The sequence below is a fragment of the Chelonus insularis genome, unplaced genomic scaffold (assembly GCF_013357705.1).
Source record: "Chelonus insularis isolate UGA/USDA-ARS -01 unplaced genomic scaffold, ASM1335770v1 contig_93_pilon, whole genome shotgun sequence".
In the NCBI taxonomy this organism is placed as follows: Eukaryota; Metazoa; Arthropoda; class Insecta; order Hymenoptera; family Braconidae; genus Chelonus; species Chelonus insularis.
Window position 1 is genome coordinate 1,924,609 of NW_023276782.1, and position 22,708 is coordinate 1,947,316.

The 22,708-nt window shown below is 31.1% G+C and overlaps 1 protein-coding gene and 1 non-coding gene across 7 annotated transcripts in view; one reads left to right on the forward strand and one right to left on the reverse strand.

The window, feature by feature from the left end:
• The window catches only part of C3G (C3G guanyl-nucleotide exchange factor), a 65,912-nt gene that overhangs the window by 17,080 nt on the left and 26,124 nt on the right, over positions 1-22,708 (reverse strand). Inside the window, exon 1 of one of the 6 annotated variants that reach the window (XM_035092046.1) lies at positions 18,197-18,851. The exons of the other annotated variants lie outside the window; for them this stretch is intronic. The gene's annotated coding sequence lies outside the window, so the exon portion shown is untranslated. Of the gene's footprint in view, positions 1-18,196; positions 18,852-22,708 lie in introns of those variants that run through there. 6 annotated transcript variants of the gene reach the window in all.
• TRNAG-UCC (transfer RNA glycine (anticodon UCC)) lies at positions 21,708-21,779 on the forward strand. Its single transcript has one exon. It is a non-coding gene; the product is annotated as a tRNA-Gly (tRNA).

Consider the following 22,708-nt stretch of genomic DNA (forward strand, 5'->3'; position numbering starts at 1 on the left):
AGTCTTTGGTATCAACGTCTATCGTCCTTTATTTACTCCGACGTGGTCTTGAACAGGACAATAAATCGAATAGAAATGAAGTTTCGTGTTTTATCAGCCCCTTGCCTTGAAAAGGATGTTGCTATGGCCGGAAGTTGTTTAATTAAGAATTTTTAATTAACTAAAAAATATCTGTGAGACATTAATTAACTCTTGAACAACATATAAAATGGTTTTATAATTTGTAAGGAAGTTGGTTGTTCAATTTTTTTTTTAAATAAAGTATCTTGTTTTAAATAATGTATTACTTGAGTAAAATGTCATGCAGCTATTTTTAAAAGCATCAATAGTTTATAATTTATTTAAAATTGAAAACGCTTGGGGTGGATTTTACCCTACGTGCTGTTTGAAGTCGAAAATTGTGGGAGGCTATCGTATGAGGGTTAATTTTTAATGGAGATGAAATTTAGGTTTAAAGAATAAAAAAAATCATCTTGAAAATTTTTTACTTTGGTAAAATAGAATTTCTTCATGACTGAATAATTATATTTTGTGAAGAATAGCAGTTACTTTTTAATGATATCCAGGTTTTTTTTTTACACTCATCTTTTAATGAGTTATAAAAGTAAGAAGTTGAGGGAGACTTTTTGCTGTAACAGTCAATAACTTGGTGGAAAAATTATACAATTAAAAAAGGGAATATCTTTAAAAGAAATAATGAGGCTTCAAGAAGATCTACTTAATTTTTTCATACTCATGAGATCTAAATACCATTGCTTTCTCTTTATAACACAAAATTTAATTTTCAAAACAAAAAAAAAAAGAGAGCATGTTATTTTTCGATTATTAATAAAGATTATTGTTATAAAAAAAAAAACTTGAGTGTTTGAGTGTAAAACATTTTCAATTTCCTTATTCAAATGCAATTGGAAGAAATTTTCTTCCATTTAAATATTCATGAAAACACCAGATACTACTATTTTCCACTTGGATTTTTTTTCTTTTTCTATTTCCCTGCATCGATCGCTCTCAAAACTTATCAATGAATGAATTATAACACGAGCATTCATGCATAATCCATAGCTAGAAGAAGTTGTCTAATCAATCCCAATAAATCTTTTCATTTATAAACAATCAAGTGAGATTGTAATTGTAATAAATTCAATTAAATCTCGTAGTTCCAGAAGGATTCAAATTCATTAATTTATTTGCACCAACGGCGACGTGATACTCGACAGATCCTATTTAGAACTTCTATCAAGGGGTCGTCGGCTCTCTTGAGTAAGAACGAATGGACAAGTTCATAGCCCGCAAGCGTTTTTTTCATTTGTTGGTTTCTTTTTCCCAAGAATGATGCATCGGGAGTGGTTGCTACCACCATCAGAGTGAGTTGGACGCATCGAAAGGGAACGAAAGCACGAAGCCTGCGAGGGAAATCAAGTTCTATTCACGAATTCGGATTGAAACTCCAATCAGGCGTGATTTAGCCAAAGGCACAGGAAGCAGAGGTGGATAATAGTTGAGAACAGAGAGATGCGGGGCACATCAGAGAGAATGAGGGGCTAGAGGATTGAGAAGGGAAGGAATATGCAAATTGGCATGATTGACTATAGTAGATTCGATAGTCTTGATGTCGATCGAACGTCTCTCAATATAATCACTTGATCATTCGTAATTTATATTCAACATTCCATTTTCTTCCAAGCTGTAGTTAATAGATACATACGCATACGTGGAGAAAGCTATTCATTCTCAGCTACCCTATTTTAATCAACCTCATGGGGAAGTTTGAAACAATACTGTCAGGCTCAGTATCAATCAGTTAGCCTCTGTGGAAACTAAGTTTGATGCATAGGGAATGGGGTAACACTCTAGGGACGACATGTTACATGTGCTTGTTACAGTGACTTCAATGAAATTTAAACTGAACTGAAGTGAATCGATTCATGTGGAAACTTATCGTTCTGCAGGCCAGTAGTGGTAGGATAGGGAGACTGAGTGGTTGTGATAAGAGAAAACAGTGGGACAGGAATCAGACAAACGAAGATCCAGTAGTGACATAAATGCAATTAAAACATACCTGGTTGGACTAAATTCATTCATCAAGTTTTATTCAATTTTTCCTGTTTTAAAATTCATTTTATCGTCTGTGATAAAAATACCTATTACTTATACTCTACTAACTTTTAGCTTTTATTTGGGGATATTGATTAGTTTTAATGAATATTTATACTCTCAGAGAATTCATCTCTTCTTCCAATTCATTTTTTATCGGCAGTATTTATCATGAAAGAATGAATATCATGATAGTAATTCCAATTTCTCAGGTATCAAATTATTATCTTCTATATTTTAATTATTATTTAGTACGTAGTTATTAAAATGCCACTCGTTTTTTGCAGAAAAACAGCAAACATTTTATGAAGTTTTTGATTAAATATTGCAATTGATGTGAAATTAAATTCTCCATTGTTATAAATTATATGTGTCAAGAAAATTTTGTGGCAAGGTTGTATTGACAGCTATTAGTTACACTATGACAAATTAATCTTCAAAATGGCTTCTTGAAAAAAAATGATAAATAAAGGAAATAGTTGAACTATTGGTTTTAATATAAGAGATATTATTCTTGAAGATACAGGTTAATGACACAATAAGTTATGAAATTGTTTCAACTTTCATTATTAAAATAAAATTAATTTTATTCTGTGAACTTCAGTCAAAAGTTTTCCTATATATTTCACTTATGACCCTTCAATAGTTTTCACTATCTATGTCTATTATATATTGTATATAAACTTTAAAGTGGTTTCATACTGTTTGGAATTTTAGGATCTCATTAACATAAATTAAATAAGTTTATATTTTTCACTTTAATGTACATGTATGGTAGTACTGTTGTAGTTTTAATTTTTTGTTTGATGAATTTTCTATGCACAAAGTTTTATTACATAAAATAAAGATAATTAAATTTAATAATACTTAAAAATTATTTTCAATCGCAACAGTTTTTGTTATTGTGATTGAAAATACTTTAATAACTTTATTAAATTTAAAAACTTTTTTAATCAGGAACTATTTTTTTTTAAACAACAATACTATTATTTAAGAGACAATATGTCTGGTTGATAAATTGAGATATTTTTATCACAATTATTTTAAATAAAAATTTAAACTAATATGGTTGATTAAATTAAAGTTAAACTATCTTTTGAATGGAAAAAATTGAATTCTCTTTTCCATCGAAGCAAAGATAAAACATCTTTATTTCAGATTAACCGAAAAGTTTAATAATATTAAAAGCTTTTAAACAAAGGAAAAAATTTTCGCTTTGATACTTTGACGGACAAAAGTGTAGATCAAAGATCTACAAAACGAAATTAAAGTGGAAGTTTCAGTTTCGAAGATTTTCAAGTAATATTGATTAGAATATTATCGAAGACAAAGAGCCACCCAATATCATTCTCTTTCCCACTAAAAATTCCATTTCTTTTTATAACAAGTTCTTCCTCCACCAGATCTATATATAAGTCTAATTAATCCCCTGGAGTTAATTGGAATCTAATTTATTTCCAATAGCCACAGTATCGAGTTCTTTAGTTATTAAACCCAAAGTACGGTGGATGTATTCAAATTTATTGAAATTTTCAGTGGAACTAAAGTCGTTTTGTGTTTTAATGTTCACTGTGGAATGAGAAAGGAAACGAGCAAACTTATCGCATTGCACGTTCACTGCGTCGTGGCGATAACGATGATGGTACTTGCTGGAAAGCTAGCAGTAGCAAATGGTCAGGTGCAGAGTACGAAATAGATGAAACTGCATGAGAGTTAGTTAGTGCCATGCTGTTCATAATGATGTCGTTAATTTTGAGTTGCACGTACACATAGCGATATTCCCTCGAGACTAATATACTATAGTGATCGATAATCGAGACGTGTGTATTTCTCTATTGCTTTTACTCTAACCAAAATGAGATAGAAGTAGTGGAGATGTCTTCCACCATCACCGGATGATTTAGTTTCCCAAATTTCCATGTGGAAAATTAATGTATCCACAAATTAAATGCGCTAGAGGTCAATTCTTTCCAAATGGTTTCCATTTAGTCGTATACACTATAATTGTTTGTGTATTTTGTGAGAGCAGGGGATGTTTGAATTTGGGAGGGTCAAAGGCTAGCAATGTTACTCGAAATGGAATTGCTGCATTCACCTGCAGGGCTAACAAAGACGGATGTATAGAACTCACGGCTTCACACAATTGTATTAATATGGAAATACCGTTGATTTGCAAGGGTGCGCGGATCTATTGGACTCTCTACCGAGAATTCAAAATAGTCCTGCGGTCGACTACCATTCATCGAGGTTGCTGATCCAAACTTTGTTGGAAAATTTTCTCTTGTTGAGTTTCAACAAAAAAGAATTTTCCAATGCAAAAAAAAATTTCACGGTAAAGTTTACTGAGTTGCTTGATGATGGTATATTTAAAAACAAATTTTTTTCTCTGCATTACAAATTGAATTTTCGAGATTAATCAATGTTTTAGTAAAGAGTTCTTTCATATTTTTCTTATTGCTCTCGGCAAAAAATGTCAAGTGATGTAAGACATAAATCTTCGTTCGAGTTCTTGAGGAGTTTTGGAGCGTCTACGAGGATGAGTGATTGCTTTCAGAGGACTCAAGGAAATCTTTGAGGAGGATGAAAAGTAAGTTGAGAAGATAGTCTAGGGATTCATCATAAAGTAAAAAATAGGAAAAAAATGTAATATGTATTAAAGAGCTGAACCACAAAGTAACTTTGAAACTTGATGTAATTTACAGGACTTATAATAGTGAAGCTAATAATTACCCACCATCAAAATTGATTATCGGCTGACTCGTTAAGGGTGGCAGCACCATCAGCTAATGGATTTCGGTTAGGGGAAAACGCCTCCAAGTTTCCCTGTCTCCAACTACACCAAGGTGAGAATGATCGTCCCATCGGAATCTTGTTATCGACCCTCTTCCTGTACTCATCCCTTTCCCTATTCTCTTTATTCATGCATGTCTCGGTTCATCAACACTTGTATCTGAGAGACCGACCTCACTTCTCACTGCGAATTCAAGTTGTAATCATTGGACCACTTAACACCAAAATTCGGAACAATTGAATATCCGGCAAATTATAGTACGATACGACAAAAATGTTTTTTAATTAGAGTCAATGAGTTAGTAGCTAAACAGCTGAGAACACTTTACAACACGTATTACTTTAAATACCTTAGAGTCTGTGGGATTTGATAAGTTTTCATAGTTTTGAGAAATACAGAGTTTTTAGAGGAAAAGTTTATAATGGAAGTCAATGTTTTTTTAATAAAACATTGTTGGAGTTTGAGGGAAGTGTTAATGTTCTGGTGTTTAGTCACATTATTTCCAGTAATTAATTTCTGTTGGATGTTTAATGGTTCTAATTAATCCTTTATGCTTGGTTCATAGAGAAATACAATCTAATTGATGTACCTATTTTAAAATAACCCAACATCATAATTATATCGAATTTTTTGCATGGAATAATTATCTCAAAGTTTGAAATAAAATAATGTAGTTTAATGTTTATTTTTCATCGTATTATGTTTAATGACTTCAATAAATTGCAAATTTGATCAGAGTAATACAGGATTTTGTAACTAATTACGAACAATTATCTCTGAATAATTTATCTTCTTTAGAAATTCAATCAATTCCATGGTAACTTTGGAGAAAAAATGGTTTTTGATCGCGTAAAAAAAATTTGTTCCTCTTTACTCCAAATGTACCTCAACTGTTTTCTACTTAGAAAAAAAAAATTTACATAATGAAATTAATGAATTAATGATATATTGGCGAAAAATTGAGAGATATAAAAATGAGCATAACTTCTACGCTAATAATGCTACAAAGGTGATTGAGGGCTCATTTGAAAGATTGCGATGAAAGGAAAGAGATCGATATAGTTAAAATCATAATTGTTGCAAAATTCATGCAAAAATTGGAGCAAGTTCCGGTTTTACCCCATTTTAGGAGTGAAATAATTGATTTTTATATGTTTGACCCGATTCCGCATTTCTACACATCAAGACGAAGAAAATGAGTGGTCGATCATCAAAATCGGACAACTTTGATTTTTTGACCCGAAAAAATGGCAAGTGGTACCCCTTTCCATTTTTTTTGGCCAAAAAATAAAAGTACTCCGATTTTCAAGTTCGACCACTCATTCTCTTCGTCTTGAAGCGTAGAAATGCGGAATCCAGACACCGCCCGAAAAAACTCACTTTAACACCCTCAAACAGGAGTAAAACTGGATACAAATTACTAACAATCATCCCCCTGACTTTAAACCCTTATAACTCATGGACGGTCGGTCTAATAACTGTTTTTAGGGACGTTTTAGAAAGATTAAAGTTTAAGCTATCTAACAATATCCATAGATTAATTTGAAAAAAATCCCTTCACCCTTAAAATCGCTAAAATATAGAAAAAAATCACATTTTTTTGGGACTTTGCCAACTATTTTGGCAAATTTAAGGGTAAAATAAATTTTTTATACACTTTTCATGGATATGGATCTTTAGCTAAGATTCTGAAGTTTCCAAATACCCCTTAAAAATTATTGTTGGATGACTTGTATGAGAGTTATAGAGGTTCAAAGTTGAAGCAAGGGTCAAAAAATCATCTACTTTCGACTTTGGACCTCTATAACTTCTGTACAAATCGCTGAATGACGATTTTTTAGGGGTATTTGGAAACTTCAGAATCTTAGCTAAAGATCCATATCCATGAAAAGTGTATAAAAAATTTATTTCACCCTTAAATTTGCCAAAATAGTTGGCAAAGTCCCAAAAAAATGTGATTTTTTTCTATATTTTAGCGATTTTAAGGGTGAAGGGATTTTTTTCAAATTAATCTATGGATATTGTTAGATAGCTTAGATTTTAATCTTTCTAAAACGTCCCTAAAAACAGTTATTAGACCGACCGTCCATGAGTTATAAGGGTTTAAAGTCAGGGGGATGATTGTTAGTAATTTGTATCCAGTTTTACCCCTGTTTGAGGGTGTTAAAGTGAGTTTTTCCGGGCGGTGTCTGGATTCCGCATTTCTACGCTTCAAGACGAAGAGAATGAGTGGTCGAACTTGGAAATCGGAGTACTTTTATTTTTTGGCCAAAAAAAATGGAAAGGGGTACCACTTGCCATTTTTTTGGGTCGAAAAATCAAAGTTGTCCGATTTTAATGATCGACCACTCATTCTCTTCGTCTTAATGTGTAGAAATGCGGAATCGGGTCAAACATATAAAAAATCAATTATTTCACTCCTAAAATGGGGTAAAACCGGAACTTGCTCCAATTTTTGCATGAATTTTGCAACAATTATGATTTTAACTATATCGATCTCTTTCCTTTCATCGCAATCTTTCAAATGAGCCCTCAATCACCTTTGTAGCATTATTAGCGTAGAAGTTATGCTTATTTTTATATCTCTCAATTTTTCGCCAATATATCATTAATTCATTAATTTCATTATGTAAATTTTTTTTCTAAGTAGAAAACAGTTTAGGTACATTTAGAGTAGAGAGAAACAAATTTTCATTACGAAGTTCGAACATCACTTTTATAGAATTAAAATAATTCCTTTGTTTCTTGTAATTAGTTAAGATTGCGGTCAATTCACAGTAAGATGCATATGAATATTTATTAAGATAAAATTTCAACTCTCTTTATAATCATTTAAACCTTCAATCGCATTCCAAGTGAATAATAACGCTGAAAAAAACTTTTTTTAGAAAGTTTCTCGACTACAACTTGACTCCATTGCGGCTAAATGTATTCAAGAGACAAATGAACCAAAAAAATGTTCAAATAATCCCACTTTAAACAATGATGATGACTTGACGTGTGAGGGAAGAACAATAGATTTCGTTTCCACTACTAAATCAATCCCAACAATGTCTAGACGAGCAACACGCTCGCATAAATTCACTGTTTCGATAGAAAACCGCACAAAATACTCGCGCCACAGACAAGAGTAAATTCAGCAAATGAAATGAGCTCCACAAGCCCGCTGCGTAATTTGGATTTTCCAGGTGCACGGACATCAGGTAATCACATACTATCTCTCTATATGTCTCATGTATCATCCAAAATGAAACGAAGTGTGTTAAATTACTAGTTCTATATCATAGCTATATGGTCTTTCAGTGTGGCTGCATTCCGTGACACGATCTACCAAAATAACCACCGGAGGTTGTTGCACCGGCTGCTGTATACTTTGGAGTCATCTTTCTCTGTCTAGCCAATGTTATAGTATATTAGTAGACAGTTACGTGTGAAAAGCCGCTTTTCGCTTCTTCGTGGCAAATTCTCCTGTCTCGTTTAAGGCGATTCGTGCAGCAAAAGAATTCGCATTAATTTCATCTCTAATTTCAGCTTGACGATAAGACTTTTCTTCTCTTATTTCGTTCCTACTTATTCAACAAATATGCTCATAAAGTTATACGCTTGGTCGCATATAGAAAAAGCTTTCTTGATAACGTTGTTATTTATTTTTTTTTAGTCTAAGAACCTTAATGAAGAAAGTGAGAGAAAAGCCATTGAATCTGAATAATCACTTCTCGCAATCTGGATAATGTAGTGATTGAAAAAATTATGGTTTTGCTATTTACAAACAAACTTCAGTGTTTTTCAAAATAGACTGGTCAAAGTAGCACTTTTGATGAAAGAGAATACTATATTCCGACCTTTATCGCTGACGTGGTAAAAAGTATAATAGATGGAGCAAAAAATGTAGGAAATTTCTGGTAGTGCATAAAATTTCGCACATAAAAGTCCTCAACAGTCTTACTCTGAAATTGATCGTTAGATATGAAGAACATCTGAAGAAATATACTGAATTTTCTTTCATATATTTCGGGAAGTAAAACGTATTTTTAGAAATTTTAATAAATAGAGGAAATAGGAAGATACTTTCTGTAACGAGAAAATGAGGAAGATATTTTTTAAGTTTTTTTTTTTGGTAATGTTTTAGTTGAGGCGAGAAGGAATTTTGAATTAGATGTGTTCTTGCTCATACATTGAAATTTATTTGAAAAGAAACTGAAAATTATTTTATTAAATTTAGATTAAAAACTTGGGATTTTACTGTTTAAATAAAGGAATCTTTATTTCATTATCAACAAACTCGATTTTTTTACGATAAAATGTCTGAACAAATCGAGCTATTAATATTTGATGTCCATGATTTTCTAAACTATTGAATTATTCAAGAAGAAAGATTTTTTTTAAAACATCATGCTAAGAAATTTGAATATTTGTTGATCTGAATGAATATTTATTAAAATTAAGTTATCAAAAAAATCCCTGTTCATATCACTATGTTTTAATTGAAAAATAAATATTAGTGGTCATCATTGAGATGAATAAGCTTCATTCATGAATAAAGGGAATAATTATTAAATTAAAAATACGTTTGTGATTGAATGAATGGTTTTCCAACTGAATGAATGAATCTTTCAACATAATTCATTATTCATGAGAATTTCAAGAATCCATTTACTTAATTGTATGCATCAAACAAATGATATAAATGAAGAAAAATTAGCTATTAATTATCACACTCATATAAAAATCTCCCCTGCCATGATACTTATGGTGTATAAATAACACTAGAGTCTCGAAAAAGAGAAGCAAAACTTTTTTACCTTTAGTAATTACTGTTGTCCACTGACAATATTTCACACCTGGTTTGCCCTATTTATGAACTTTTTACACTCATTTATTATTAAAACTTTTCGAAATAATATATAGTTTGTTCTAGTCTCTTAAAAAAATAAATACACAACATAAATAATTCATATCTAACGAAAAATCTTGTATTTATTCAAGTTTATATATTGCGCAGTACATTTTGCAGGTAAAATTGACTGTAAATTTAAATTCTCTCAAGAGTTTTGATGCAGAAGTATTACCAGAAACTGAATTATTCCAAGCTAGTGGCTCTGGGGAGGTGGTTTACTAAATTTAGTTCACAAAGAAAAAAAAACAAATATGAACGTGAAAAAAAAATTATGAAAAAAGATTCCAAAGACATTGGCGTTCCCTTCAAGTCTTTCTCAAGTCTTGTACGTTCTTTTTTTTTATCCAACATTTTCTCATCGCCAAAACCAATGTGTATATGTCCATGGAAGAAATGAAATTTTTTTTAGCAAGACACGAGGAATGATATTGGGTAAAGTTACAGCAAAAAGTTAACGTTCACTTTAGGACTCACAAGTGGCGGTTATATTCGGGTAATGATAGGAACTTGAGAAAGCAAGATAGAATTCATGCAGTTTGCAGCAAACGATGCAATTACGTGGTTCAATGTCCAGAGAATGCTACGAACCGTTTCCAGTTGGAATTTCATGGTCCGCTGGAGATATTAGTGTGAAGGGGTTGCTAACCCCTTTCTCACATTCAAAGTCTAGCAATGTTTCTCTGTAGCCCATAGACTCACAGGGGAATTTACAATGTCCTTTGGTGAATTAAGTGGGCAAATCGATGCTACCAAGGAACGATAATGTTACTTCATATACTACAGCTATACCATCTCGAGAAAGTTACAATTTATTTCACGCCAGGAAAGTCATTTTCCGATATCTTGATAGCTTGTCCTATGAATTTTCTCCCTTATAACGATTGCCACTTCGATATATTCCAGAGGAAAATAAAGATGAAAGAAAACGAGATTGCCGTTATATATTTTTTTTCCACTCTTTTCATCTACAGCAAACGAAACTCTATCGAAATCGATTGCGCACACGAGATACTCAAATGCAGAAAACGAATCACGAAAATATTCCATTGAATCTACCGAGACCCAATCTATATATGGGTGTATATATATAGAGCAATAATGCAAACGAACTGAGAACAATAGACGAGTAGAATTGCGTTTCAAGGGTTTCACAATCGTAAGAGAGAAGAGTAAAGGGGGTTAAAGAGAAATAAAATAAAAAAGAAAAGCACCAAAGAAATATTAGAGATTGAAGACGACCCTTCTTTAGACACTGCTAGTGGATCCATTAAGGACTCAGTTACCCGGACCCTCGCAATGTTTGACGATCCGACAGAAAAACAAAAAGAAAATGTCGAGAGAAACGTCACTGTTGACCTCTTATTCAACGTTTTTTTTTAAAGAATACCGTAAAATTATGGAAGAAAAGACGAGAAGAATGATCCCATTAGGAAATGAAAGAGAAATATTTAGTCGATCAGGTGAATAATTGAGTGTCAAAAGTTTCATGTATCCGGAAATTTTAATAGCTGTTATTAATGGATTTTTAATAATATTTAAATAATACCATGAATATTTATCGAGAGAAAAAAGTAAGCATTGAAAATTGCCAATTTAATAATAAACGAGTTAATTTCGGTTTCATAAATATGAGAACCTGAATGAATTGGTTTCTGTCGGTATTACATTAAAAAATTTGATTTAAAAATATGAAAAAGATAATGGAGAAGGAGATGAGAGTAATTAAAAAATAAAAGCCTGAATAGTGAAGAGTAGGAGAGATGATTTATAAAAAACAATTCTTTAAAATAGGAAAGAGGATATAATCTCTATAAATTATAAAATGAATGTTGGAATTATCGGGTTTGCATGTTGAATTGAAAATTGGATGAATTTTGTAAATTGAAGAAAATATTTTAGTTGAATTTCGTTTAATTAACATTCGGTAAATACATAAATATGGTATGAATAAATGTTATAATTTTGTGAAAGTAAATATCTAAAATTACATTTGCTCGAGGGTGGAATTCGTCGACTATGGTGAACATGAAAGATCAAATTTAATCAAAGATAGAAAATAAAAATTGTAAATGTATTAATTAATTTGTGAGGTTATTATAAATATAACAATATCAATGAAAAAGTTTTTCGAAGAGACATTATATTTAAACAAATAAAAGTAATAAACAAAAATCTGTTAATTAAAACTTTCGTTTTAAATACTAAAAAAAATCTAGTATGCTGAGTTTTGTGTACCTGTACCATTGATAAAGCACATTAAAAAAAAATTACTACATTATTTTTTTATCGTTTTATTTTCTTGTCATTATTGTAAGCCAATTAATGAATGAATATTTGATATAATAATAATGATAGAACAAAATTTTTAATTAATTTTGTAGCATAACTGAACTAAAAAAAAATCTCCTTAATTGTTAAGCCATCAACTTTATAATTTATTCTAGTATCTTCGAAACTTAACGAAGAGCTCTACTGACATCAGGCCATGTTGATAAGAAGGAATCCTCATAAATAAATTTAATAAAAAAGTTACAGTCTCCTAGGAAATAAAAAAAATATTATCAGATAGTTGGTAAGAATCTAATTAACGGGATTCTCTTTATTTACTGAAAAACTTTATTCTGCACTGTCTAGTTAAAATGTTAATAATCATCAGTCTGACTTTAAGGAAGAAGAATAAGATGAAAATTTGTTCTGGTGGTTATTACAAAATTGCTGGTAGATATTACTGCAATAACCACTGAAGTTTGATGACTTGGCTGAGTCATAGAACGGCTTAAGAACACTTTGGCAGTGTAGCACACTCTAGAAGCTTTACGTGTCGTTGGAAGAACCTTGAGGAGTTTTGGAGGTGGAAAAGCTCATTTGCAATATGGCTGCAAGCGAACTCGCAGAATAAAAACGACTAGAAGACAGCAGCAAAGCTGTATAACGACACGGATATTCTATGCTTTTCCTTGCTCGCAAGCCTTTTTAGCTGTCCTCTTTGTACACGGAAAGAAGCCATTAGAAGCTGGACATTGAAACATGTAGCACTTATGTAGATACATAACCATACAGACAGAGTGCACTTGACGAAAGTAAAAATGAACAAAAAATCCGAATATTGTTCTCGTGCCATTTGCATTCAGAATTATTTTTGGGTGAGTTTCAAACAAAATTTTTAGATAAAAAATTCTCGATTCCGTCTACGACATTATACTTTGTTCGTTGTATAAAAATGTCATTGACTCTATGATTTGGCTGGGAATCCTCTGGTATGTCGTCCGCGACTTTTAAACGACATTCGAGATTAACAGTGATTATATGGTTTTCAGGCAATCTCGGAAACTAGCTATTAAAAATTCGCGATAGCAGGTTCAATGATAGAACAGGGCTGGCGAGCAGCTATCTCGTGGTGAGCAGTATGAATGAGTAAAAATAAAGAGAGAGAAAAAATGGACGGATAACGACACATAGAGAGGACCACAGGGGCCAGTGAGATAAAGAGAAGAATAAAAGCCCTAACGATTTATTTTATTACAAGATTTAATGGCGTGAATCGCAAGGAACCACTAGAGGATCAAGGAAGTTACAATTACGCTAGTTGAATTGTCTTTCTGCATTTCCTGCTGCTGCTGTCGAGCGAATTGCTGATGTTTAAAAGTCCTAAGCTCTTTAGAAGCTTTAACAGATTGACAAAGTTGAAATGCTGCTTTCAATGGACCAATAGAAAATAAGTATTTTCGGACTAAAAGTTACTTTCATTGATTTCTCTTTCTTCGGTTTGGTTTTATTTTATTCCAACTAATGGAAAAGTCAAGTACAGATTATTTAGGTGTAGCACAATTATGTCTATTTGTGTGATTTTCAGGCTTTCCGTTAACTGAACGTGAAGCACTAGAGAACACGTCGAAGGAGGGGAAAAACACCGAGTACCCATTCATCCTCTTGCACTCGTAGAGAGGCATGTGTTAACGATTGACGTAACGACGTAACACGTGTGTGGAGTACAGAGCACGCTGCCGACGAGAACTCGCGAGTTGGCTCACGAGGGCTGTGGGAATTTATAAAAACGTAGGAAATAAATCGAGAGAGGCGGGAGAAAATCCTGATAAAAAACTATCGACATTAAGTACTTCGACGAAGAGTAGACTTACAACAAAAAATCCAATTATTAAAAGCTCTCAGGAAATATTTTATTCATTAAATTAAAAACACATTCGCTAAGGAAAAAGTTGATACTCTATGGAGAATATTTACTCTCATTTTGTTTTTTTTTTATATTTTTAAAGTATCAAATTTTATTGAGTTATATTTTATGTTGTTTAATCCAAGTTATGTGGCGAATAAATATTTAGCTTCGTGCAGTTTAAAAAAATTGAACTTATGTATTAGCAATAATAGAAAATGCGTTGCATGAATAGAGAATATAAAGTGGATTTTATCGTGAAATATTACAGTTTAGACATCAAATCAAAAGTTGCAATTCATCCATGGAGTGTAAGTGGAAAAATTTATTGAATTTAAATGAAAAAATTTCTATTGAGATATGAAAAAAATTACTTTTACAAAAACGTATCTTATAAAATTATCCTAAATGTGTATTTATTTCATTATTCTAATGCATATATCATTTAAATTCACAAGAAACGTCTCATATGTCACGAAAAAAAGCTTTACATATTATTAAAATCTTAAAATACTCCAACATTTTTAGCGAGCAGTAAAATAAAAATTAATGAGGAAACTTTATTTTTTTAAATAAATTAGCATAAAAAGTATATCACATTGAGGTAGAGTGTTCCATTGTTACATTGGAGCATCAGAAAGCAAGAAAATAAATATAAGAAAGTATCGATCGATTTTTTCATGCCATTTCGCTAACAATGATACATGAGGTAATTTAATAAAACCTATCCTTTTATGTCCTGTCGTCGTGAGTTGACTTCCTCTTTTTTGTTTTTATATGCGACTCGCGCCACGACATATAAACGAAGTAACGTCGTTGTTGCGTTTTTCGCTCCTCTTATTTACTCCAGACGAAAGCCTGTAGCCGCAACAATATGTATTTGGTGTATATAGATATATACATTACCAAGTCTCGCACGTGAAGTGAGAGACGGATATGTCGCATCCCTCTGGCAACGAGTGGCTCGATGAAATACGAGCTGGCGGATCGTAGGTCGAGCATCGCGTGCGGTGAGTACTCGAAATAGAAATACGTCTCTCATGCTTTCACGTTTCCTCGAGTCTTGCATATATACCGGAAGAGAGATCGTGGTTTTCCTATCTCTCAATATACCTGCAGGCATCCATCTCACCAGCCTATACAATTCGATTGTCACTAGTACAAAAATCTGTATGTAAGCAATATCATGTGTCATCAGAACCAACCTAGACGTGACGCATATCGAGATGCTTTCATAACAATCGATTTATCCTCAACACTTTTACATTTCGCGAAAATTTCCTCATTTTACATGGAAATTTAATGAATCGACGTCAGCATGTGAGATTTCTTTCATTCTTTTTTTAAAACTACTAAAGTTTTTGGTTGCTGATGAGAGGAAGCAATGTCTTTATTTTTTTTTTTATAAATTAATCTATCTATTTATAAGAATGAAATACCACTGACAGACTGACTGACTAGCTTACTCGTTCATGACAAAATCTTCGAAACTATGAAGCCTACAAGCTTGACATTTAGCAGGTAGATTCCTTGTGTGACAGACGTCTCCTAACATGAGGAAGGATTTTGAAATAATTCAACCCCTCAGAAGTTAAAAGCGAATCTCAATGTTGATATGAGCAAAATATTAAGAATCAGCTTTACCTGAAGTATATTTTTTTCCTATTTTAGTTATAAATAATTTATTATGAATATGCACTTTTTTATCTACATTATTATTTATTCATTAAAATTGTTATTAAAAATTCAAGTCACTAAAGAGTTTTTATTTAAATATGTAGAAGGATTAATGTGATTAACTATTAATATCATGGAATCAATAATTCAAAATTTTTTTTTTCTAATATTACTCAAATCCTGGAACAAAGCTTTTATATCCATTTTTGCATGAAAATATTTTTAATATTTTATTAAAAATTATTCCAGTTATCCAAAAATAGTAACGAATTTTATTCGGTATAAAAACTTTTTCAATTGAAAATATTTTAAAGTGCTGAAATAAACATGAAAAAAAATTTCAAAGTATAATACATGTTAATTAGTGATTGTACTCGTCATTCCTCGCGTTACTACTCATTGTTTAAAAATATAAGAAACTTACGGAAATGGAGTATTCATGATATTATATGTAAAATTAATGGTTATATGCTTTTAGTTGAAAACAATTTTACGTTACGTGAATACAAAAAAAAAATTATTTCAATTGGAGTTTTCATTGTTCAATTCTTTTGTGTTCATTGAAAATATCTTTTTGTCATAGCTCCAAAAATCACAATCAAACTTCTCCAATTATTTTGGCATTTTTATTCATAATGGTATATTTTTGGTAAACTTTGATTAACTCATTTTATTCATTCCAACCTTAAATGACAATTGAATCGATTAAATTTGAAAAAAAAAATAATTGATAAAGGTAAATAAATACTAATTTGATTAAAAAATTTTTACGTTTATTCGCTGAAATAAATATCCATTGCAAATATTTGCTTTCATCTTTCCCAGAAAAAAATCTCTGTTAACATTTCAACAGATTTATCCCATCTATTTATAGATTTAACCATCAAACTGATATAAAATGTTTTTCGTTATTAAAAGTTTTTTCTCCAACCGTAAACCTGATATATTAATTGTTTGGATTCAATTTCATCGATCGAATTTTTTCTGGTAATGTTTTTTCCAATAGTTTGTCTATAAAATTTTTTCAATAATCAAAACAACCTGTCATATGATACCACAGCTTTTAAGTCTTACAAGTAAAAAAAAAAAATATTTATTTCATTCCATATTGAATAACTTAGTAAAAATATCTTCGAATTGATGTTCTTTTACACAATATTCTCCAGCAATAATTTATTACTTAATGGACAAGAATTTTCTGAGCCAGGAAAGTAATTCGTGATAAATCTAAAAATACTATCTTATTGGATCTTTTATTCTCCACGACATCAATTTCAATTCTGAAGTAATTTTATAGAACATTTCAAGGATTTTTATTGTACTCTGAAGATTTAACTGAACTTAAAAGAATAAAAATAATTATTATTCATCAATCGGTGATTTTATTATCCATTAATTTAGGAACTAGTTATAAATATGTCATCTTCACTGTTGGATTACTGATGTTGTCAAGAGGACAAAAACTACATGTGAAAAGAGGATTTCTAACATTTTAAGGACATTTATATCATCGTAAAATCACCGGATTGAAAAACATCCAGGAGTCTGTAGAGTCTTCGACGTGGAAAAAGAGAGACATCTTTCGCGGAAGTTACTTGTGCCCAGGAAGGAGATTTATAAAATCGGATTTTGTGTCAGCTACAGCCGGATTTATACACAGATAAAATATCGAAAAAACTAGAGATAATGTGTATTTTGTGGTTATCCGGATTTATGTCTTTGTATCTGTAAAAACAATTTTTCTAAAAGGTCGAATAAATTTTTTTTACGTATCATCAACTTATCAATTGATTGGGGGCTTCCAGCGGTAAATTTCATCAGTGCAGAGTATCAACAAAGTGGATGACATAAGACGACCTTCGCGGCTCGGTAATGAACCGAATCGAGATTCCGCCTACACTTATTATACTCTCGAGATGATCTCATCGTCATCTTTGATGAATTTTATCCATCACTCTAGTGTTCTTTTTACTTTAATATCATCGAGGTAAAAGCTAGAAAAAAAGTTCCATAAAAACAAGTATCACCACTAAGCTAAATTGAGAATAAAAAATACATTATTGACTTTTAATATTCATAATTGATGAATGAATAATTAAATCAACTGATTAGTCATATAATAAAACCGTTTATGTGGATTTTAAATATACCACACACCCAGGAAAATGAGTCAGACATGTCTTACAATAATACTAAAACGCCTTTGGCAAAGACATTTGTCACAAATGCACTAAGTGCCATAAGACATTAATATCTCATTGATAATTTAAGTTGAACTCAAATAGAGATAGTGGTACAAATGATGAATAAACCAGAATAGAATTGGGAACGAGTAAAAAATACAACCCAAATCCTCAAGTTGGACGTTTTGAATTATTAATAAATTAAAAGGTGCTTCATATCAACATACAATTGACTCGCAGCTCACGTCAAACCGATGAGTTTCCGACCATGATGTACACGAATAAATATATTTCGACTCCAACTCTCTACTTTGACGACTGTTATTTATTCCGAAATGTTTATTATTATTAACAATTACTACTGAAACATGAAATAAATTTACCTTTTCAAGTGTTGATAATATTGTCACAAATGTCTTTAAAAAAAAAATCCGTCACACTTTGATGTAGTTTCACTCCTCTGCACACATGATTGAACCTTAAGGTTTCAAATCGTATTTGAACAATTCTAGCGTTGCCACAAGATTGAATCGTTCGAATGTTTGTATCGCGGTTGAAAAACCGCGAATTTCCTTCCAAGTTGCCGGAAGTGTCGGCGACGTGCGAAAGTAAAATATTTAGTCGTGGAATATTTCCGGATGAAACAATAGTACTTCCGTGAAATAAATGTCGATGCTTTTGTAGTAAAATTTAGATCGAGTTTGATCTTTGACTGATAAACGTTTGGAATGTAAAAGAAAAATGCCGTTAATAATTTTAGGAAATGGTATTAGAGACTATCGAAGTGAAAGCGACAGAACGTCCGGAGCGCGTGGCGTGTGCGCATCGACTGCTAACTAACTTGAACGCCGGAGCTTCATCCATGGCTGAGAGCCACAGCCTCTCTATTTCTATCTCTCTCAATCCTCTCACTACGATCTTGTCGCTGCGCCGATTCGTCATGCTGTATCCTTGTCTTCGTTTTCATCTTTTACTTGGTCTTCACCAAATACTCCCACTTTTTTCCTTACCCACGTAATATTAAGGCGCCACTTTTACCACCCCCACGTACACCTTTCATTGCCACTCTCCTTAGACCTGTTTTATCCATTTTCCCACATCAAACCACCAAAGAAGCAGCCACTGACATTATGCTAAGCTAAGAGTATTAATCATGAGTATCAAGGGAACCACTTACGTAAAAATACTCCAATTTACAAGAAAGACAGTGAGAGAAAAAAGATTTGACAGAAATTCTCTTCAGTTCGCTTTTAATTTAAGTTTTATTATGCATTCACACGCACGCTAGATTATCTTAATTGTAACGTATGTATTTTTTTTAAAGTGTTCCTGGTAGGATTCGACAAAGATCTTTTTTTTGCTTTTCATAGAGGATTAAATGGGACATGGAATGAATTTTTTCTATGGCTATTTTTGAAATTGTTACTTTGATTACATCATAAGAAAAGAAGTCTACCTGGAGTTTTCATAAAAATCTTATTAAGGGAACATGAAAAGTGTAATTTATTGTTGAAAAAATTACGATGGTACTTGAAATATTTTTTATATGATGTGATAAAAATGGATTTCCTAAGAAATAAACAATTTCGCTGCTTTGTGTTTTTTGTTATTGAAATAAAGATAGAAGTACTGGGATTTTTTAATTAAAATTGAAAGTTAATTAATTATTTTATTAGTTCAAATCACAATTGTTTATATTAATAATACCAACAGCAAATAATTAACATGTGAAATATATTAATAAATGATTGAGATTAAATTAATATTAATTGAAATTCATAGATTTTTGTTTGAAAATTTATTTGTTAGTTAAAAATAGAAAAACAGCACGTTTTTCTTATAAATTTAAAAATGCTTGGTAACGAAAATTTTTTTATTACATAAGAAAAATTTTATTGCCACTAGAATTGTTCTGTCTAAAGTTACTAAAGCACGGAGTAATTTATCCTGAAAGATAAAATTTCTCCTGTACTAAAGAAAACAATTCCAATATTTGTTGACAATAAACATATCCTTTAATTTGATAAAATATCTAAATGTTGTAGCTTTCCTTATGAGAAACATTTTCTCTGTTTGGTGTTGTTTGTGAATTCCGTCTGAATCTGGAAAAACTCTAATTGCGACATTTTTCCGCAGAAACTTTAGTGACATCGCTCTTCGTACACACAACATTTCCCAGAACCAATTTTTCTCAAATTCACGCAAGTGGTTTTTACAAACTCACTTTGATCTTTTATTCACAAATCTAGAAATGTTTCTTACATTTTTGTAAAAGCTTTTGGAGCATACACTTAAAGTTGGCAATTTTTTCACTAACGAAATGTAGACTTTTGTGTAAAATCATTTTCTGGCATTCTCTTGTTTCTCATGTAATATATCTATGACAAAGTACTGCAAATCCGTCGAGAAGTATTTTCCATTTTACAGTCTCCCTTATGGAGCACTTTAGAAACTCTTCTCCACTTACCCTTTTCGATACCTGATGCCCATAGCAAAAATTTCTTTCCTTTTACCCAGTTTTTTTTTTTTTTTCTTAACGTTTTGTGTGTCACTTAATGAAATATAATATTCTTATTTTTTTTCTTCATACTTTTTCTTTACTTTCTGCAGCAATTAAGATTGTTGAGTTACAGAATTTTTTCGCAATTTATGGAAGAATGGGTAATAATAAAAAAGGTACTAAAAGGTATATGAGTAGCCTTTTGCATCCCCAAGTTTCCAGATTATAAGTATATTTTATCCGAACCGGAGTCACTGTAGTTTCTTCTGGGTTGCAATTAACGCCCCACGAACGAGCCGCGAAATGGGACTTTATAATTATGACTCTAACCCTCGAGAAAATAACTCTGAACAATATAAATAATTACAACACCAAAGTATACATTTTATGTATTTTAACGGTTATAAGAAACATAAATATTATCTAAAACCATGAAAAAAAAAAATTATAATTGAATTAAAATGAATCCCTCAACATTTTTCATTTTTATCATTTTTTTCTCCTCGCAGGAATAAATTAGTTTGTCTTCAAGGGTAACTCATTAAAGCGGTAGACGATAGAGACGCGTTTAATTAATATTAAAAATAAAAATTATACAACAGAGTTGAAAGTTTTGATCGGGAAATTTTTGTATCGTAATAGTTATGTGTTATGTATGTGTGTATAACGACGGTATTCCGGTAAACCCTCATTGAAATATATACATGTATAATATGTATAAGCGAGGGATGCATCAGCACGCAACAAACATGTTTTGCAGGCGTTCATGCTAAAGCAAACGAATTTATCCGCGATAACGAGATAATATCTCGAGGGATTATCAAAATGGGTCTGTGAACGTACATACATCTTCCGAGGCTTGAAAATTTTAACGCATTATTCTATATCTAAATTGTTATATTTTATATTCCAAGATAAGGGAGATATAGTGAATGTGGTCGTCGACAAAATTTGTGGATGTTAAGTACAATGGAGTTATTTTTTATTCATGATTATCTCTTAGTATTATGTTATATTTTATAAATTAATCCTAACTAAAACGTAGACATTTTTTATTGTAACTAATTTTTTTTTTAAATAAAAGTATTTAATTTAACATATTGCAAATAATGCAGTTTATTTTAAACTGAATTATTGGCAGAATTTGATTATTTTAAAATATGAGAGATTTATCAAGAAATACTAGGTTTTATATGAAGTAATAGACTGTGCGAAACTCGAGAAATTTATTGTGTAAATAATATTTTGGAGATAATATTAAAATATTTTGATTTATTAAACTTCGAAGGTCATGTATGTTATTGTGCCACGATACCTGTGATAGATTCTAAGATCAGCTGTGTCAATATCACTATTCGTACTCAAGTACGGTTTATTGCGAAGCAATTCTCAATGCGATGGTGGTGTAATGGTCAGCATAGTTGCCTTCCAAGCAGTTGATCCGGGTTCGATTCCCGGCCATCGCATATTTTTTGAAATTTTTTTTTTTTGCAGAATAAAATCATTCATTTTTTTTCATAAGCACATCATTTATCCTACACATATTTCTGACTTTATTTTATTTTTATAAAATAAATAAAACATTTTTTGCATCTATCACTACCACTGGAATATAGTTGTGAGGTATTTTGTAGTCGAGAAATAAAACATGCTTTTGTATATAAAATTTTATAAATCTGTAATTTATGAATATTTATATTTTTTTATATGAATAAAAAACAACTCTTTTCTTTGAAAATAATTATAATTAGAAGTAAAATGAAATAATATACTCTAGTGGGTAGAACGTAATTCTCTCAAATAATAATATCTTAGTTAAATACATGTAGCCTAATTAATATGTTATGTATAAGAGCTCTTACACAGAGCAGTGTGTTTTTCGGTCGTTTAATGAGCCTTATAGTTGTTTCAGTGAGTCTCGGTGCAAGTTAACTACCTCAACAACGACTGTACTAATTATTTTTTTAATGGCATCTGAAAACCCCAAAGATCATGTAACACAGATAATTTGAATAATCCTTAGTATTATAAACAATTTGGATACTAAATTTAAGTTTGTTTACTACAAGATACAACACTTCAACTTCAATTTGTACTAATCGTCTTAGAAAGGTAAAGCTTAAGTTATTATCTCATAATAGAATATTGTTTCCAATCATCTTCATGACTTGCAAATAGTTTTGCTTAAAAAGTACATAAAAATTTTATATTAATAATAAAATATAAAATGAATAAAACTATAATTTTTTTTTGCTTTTCACCGATTTGTTTTATTCCGAATTCATTTAAATTGTTTATGTAAAATTTTTTCTTCTTTTAAATCATTTTGTATATAAAAAAAAGATGTTAGAAATATTTTTATAGTTTTTTATTTAAAATTAACGACTGACTTTGA